This window comes from Dipodomys spectabilis, unplaced genomic scaffold, assembly GCF_019054845.1.
Source record: "Dipodomys spectabilis isolate Male_0828 unplaced genomic scaffold, ASM1905484v1 ptg000206l, whole genome shotgun sequence".
NCBI lineage: Eukaryota > Metazoa > Chordata > Mammalia > Rodentia > Heteromyidae > Dipodomys > Dipodomys spectabilis.
Genome location: NW_024870883.1, coordinates 544,941 through 549,235, shown reverse-complemented (window position 1 = coordinate 549,235; position 4,295 = coordinate 544,941).

Below are 4,295 nucleotides of genomic sequence, written 5' to 3'. Positions count from 1 at the left end.
TAGGACTGAGAGGTATTTGGGAGTTCCTCCCATGTTATCCACCTTCTTGGGGGCTGCGAAAACTGGGTTCTTCATATGGTTCTTGGATTCTCAGTTTGGGTGCAGTTTCTTGGCCTTTATTGTGGTCTTGTTGGTTTTCTATGTGTAGGACATCTTTAAGAAACTTTTGTAGGGCTGGTTTGGTGGAGATGTATTATTTCAATTTTTCTTTGCTATGGAAGGTTTTTATTGGCCTTTAGGTATGAAGGAGAGTTTAGCTGGGTACAGTATTGTTGATTGATAGTTTTTTGTTTTTAGGGCATGGCATACATCATTCCAGGCTCTTCTTGCTTTGATTGTCTCTGCTGAGAAATCTGAGGTGATTCTAATTGGTTTCACTTTATAGGTGATTAATCTTTTCTCCTTGACAGCTTTAAGGATCTTTTCCTTGGACTGAGTTGATCCTGTGTGGATTATAATGTGACGGTGGAATGTCTTATTCTGGTCTGGTCTATTTGGAGTTCTAAAAGCTTCTTGTATCTGAATAGACCTATCTTTTTGCATGTTTGGGAAGTTCTCTGCTAGTATCCTGTTAAACAAATTTCCTAGACCATTAACTTCTGTTTCTAGGTGCTCCTCTAGATCCATTATCCTTAGATTAGGCTTTCTGGTGGTGTCTTCCAAGTGTTGGATAGATATATCATATTTCTTGGACTTGTCTGGGATGGTTGTATGTTCTTTCTCTATAATATCTAGGCTGTTTTCAATTCCTGAGATTCGATTTTCTGCATGGTCTAACCTGCTGTCAAGACTTTCTACTTTGTTTTTTATCTCTTTCCTTCTAATTGGTCAGCTTTGGGGCTGGGAAGGTGGCTCAGTGGTAGAGTGCTTGCCTTGCATGCATGAGGCCCTGGGTTCAATTCCCCAGCACCACATAAGCAAAAAAAAAAATTGGTCAGCTTTGATGTCTTCAAATTCTTTGTTGAAGCGTTGTTTTAGATCTTGTATGAACTTCTTTACATCCTTAATTTGGTGTTCAGTGTTTATTCTCAAATCACCTAGTTGATTGGTTATGGTTTCCGTGGACTCCCATTCCTTCTGTTGGGTTCCATTCAGCATTCCCTTTGTGGTCTCACTGACTTCCTTCAGCTCTTGTTAATGGATACCATGAATGCCTTTAATGATCTTTGTGTATTCTCATCCTGCTCTCTCAATTCTTGTATTACTCTTTGCTTAGCTTCCTCCCGTTCATGCCATTCCTGTAGTTTTCTTTGAGTGTTCTCAGCCTGTTTACATCATTCCTGCCTTTCTCTTTGAGTATTCTCAGGCTGCTCATGCAAATCCTGTATCAGTTTTTGAGTACCTTCCTCACGCTCATGATATTGCTGTATAAACCTTTGGATTGTCTCCTCTCTTTCCCTATCACCATCATACAGAGTCCTTTGTAGGTTTTCAATCTTTTCCTGCATTGACATTTTGTTTGCCTCCTCTCTCTCCCTATCACGCTCATACAGAGTCCTATGTATATTTTCAATCTTTTCCTGCATTGACCTTCTGTTTGCCTCCTCTCTCTCCATATCATGCGCATACCGAGTCCTTTGTATGTTTTCAATATTTTCATTTATCATGTTTGCCAGCCGTGTTTGTAGAGCTATTTGGGAACTGTCCTCTGGATTATTCATTATCTGTTCTGTACCCGGATTATCATGAGTGGGAGTGGAGATACCCGGACTTGCCATTTTTCTTGTGGTTTTCTGGCTTACTCTGCCCGTTTGGAATGAAAATAACACCAGTTTTGTGCTAGAACACTAACTTAAGGCAAGCATCAACCAAAGTCTGAATTTGTACAGTCAATAATCTGCAGATACAATCTAGTTCAACAGATATCTCTATTCAACATCAAACAATTATATATTAATAGGCTATAAACTGCAAAGAAGAATTTGGAAAACCAGAAATTATTAGGGTTAGGGAGATATGTGGGTGAAATTAGGAATAGAGTGATGTGGGAAGGCAAAAAGAGAATTAACTAAGTCCTAATCTCATAGCAGGAAATAGGTTGGATTGGATGAAAGTAGAGAGAGAGGAAAAAAGAAGAGAAGGAAAAATATAGACCAGAAATAATAGAAAAGTAAAAATTAAAAGTATTATGCAGATTCGAGAACAAAGTATTCAAAGAATCTGAATATCATGAGAGAACGGGAGGGATATAACGGAGATGTGAAAAACTTAAAAATAAAAATACTTAAAATATTATATAGGTTTAAAGAGGTAGTACTGCTATTAAGGAATTTAGGTCTCAGATTTTTTGAATTGAGTAGTAAATTTGTGGATTAAGTGTGTACACAATGGGGATAGGGTCTAATAGTCAACTACAGGTTTATCTGAGTATGTGCAGAACAACAATTAAGCCACATAAAGAATAACGAAAGAGAAGAAAAGGTGAAAAGGATAAGAAAGAAAGAAAAAAAGATCAGAAGTTCAGTAGAGCTAAACAAAAAACAAAAAGAAAAATTTTTTAAAAAGAAAAAAAATGTACACACACATGTATCCCTAAAATAAAAATTATAGGAGGAAAAAAAAGTTACTAGAAAACAATTTTTTTCAAAAAAGGTAAAAATTAAAAAAAGTTTTAGAAAAGAAAAAATATTTATAAAAGGTATAAAAAAGAAGAAGAAGAAGAAAAAAGTTCTTTTATTTTTTGGGAGGGTTGGGAAAAATCCTGTATCTCCCTTGTGTCCATAACTAGTGTCTTGTTGGAGTCTCTGGTCTGCTTGTGGTCCTGTGGCTTGGTTGGTTTCTTAAGTCAGTTTGTTTGGACAGGCAGAAAAATGTTCTGCTTTACCCAGGATTTTGCGATCCTCCTCCCAGGTTAGTTCAACGGGAGGGAGATCTGCATTGAGTATCACAAAAGAGGGAGATGGCTTTTTCCTCATGTTTGGAGATGCTGTGATGAGGCAAGGTTCTGGGTAGAGTTGAGGCCTTTCAGCAAACAGTAGCTTTTCCCGGGGGCTAGTTTGTGAGAAACTCTCAGAGCCCAGCCTGGAGCCACTCTCAGGGTTTATATTTACTGAATTTCAATTGATTGTGAAGGCTGCTAAAGGGAAGGGCAGCCTCTGGCTTTAATTACCCAGTGAATAAAGCCACTCCCTGGGCTGGCACCCGAGCTGGGTGACTTTTCCCTAGGCGGAGCTGAGTCTGGAAGGTCAGGTTAGGTTCTTGTGACCTGCTAAATGACTAGATTTCTTCCAAGGCCTGAGTTGGACTTAGCAGCTCGGCAGAGCTTTGTCGGTATCCAAGATGGAGATCTCCGGTACTGGGTGGGGGGAGGGGTGGCCTTCCCTCCTCTGCTCCCTGAGGAGTGAAAAAGTCAGGCTTCTACTCATGCCATCTTGGTTCATGGGTCGTCTCTGGTCTGCAAACTGCAGGATGAAGATGTCGCTCCTTGTCAGTTCTTGCTGGTGTTGTGTAGAATCCGCTCACCCACTGTGTCTGGCTCCTTTGTCACGGAATCTCTGTGATTCAGGTATGGCGGTTTCTGCCACCGCCACCATGGCTGTAGCTGCAGCGGTGGCGGCTGCTGGCAAGAGCTCAGATATGTCTCCATGCCTGGATTTTCCCTCTAGGGCTTAACTCTCTGTCCTGTGATGGCACACTTGGTGTGATTATCTGGCTTAGGACTGTTTACTGGAACTCTAAAACTGCTTTCTATGCGAGAGCTTGTTTAGCCTCCAGCTTCTCCTCCGCCTTCTTCCCAGAACTCCCCTGTTCAGATGATTTTTTAAAAAAACAGTCTCTCGGGTTCTGGGAAAGTGGCTCAGTGGTAGAGTGCTTGCCTTGCATGTGTGAGGCCCTTGGTTTGATTCCTCAGCACCATATAAGCAGAAAAAATAGGCATGGTTCTGTGGCTCAAGTGGTAGCACTAGCCTTGAGCTGAAGATCTGAGGGAGAGCACCCAGGACCCAGAGTTCAAGTCCCACAACCAACAAAAACCAAACCAAAAAACTAAAAAAAACACAGTCTCTCACTTTTGTGACCTCAACTCTGTAAAACCACTGCTTCAGTCTAAGGCTAAGATTTTATGTATGGACATTAATCAACACTCCTGATTCAGACTCTACTTGAGAAAATTTTTCATGAATATTTTGTCCTTAATTTTGATTTCTGTGAATTCACATGCACCTATAAAAAATGGTCATCCCAGTAACATTTTCAAAATACCTCATAATGACAACTTTAAAATGTTGTATTATATTGCAACAAGGGAAACAATGCAACAAATAAAGAAAACCAATAATTAAATATTAATGATTGAT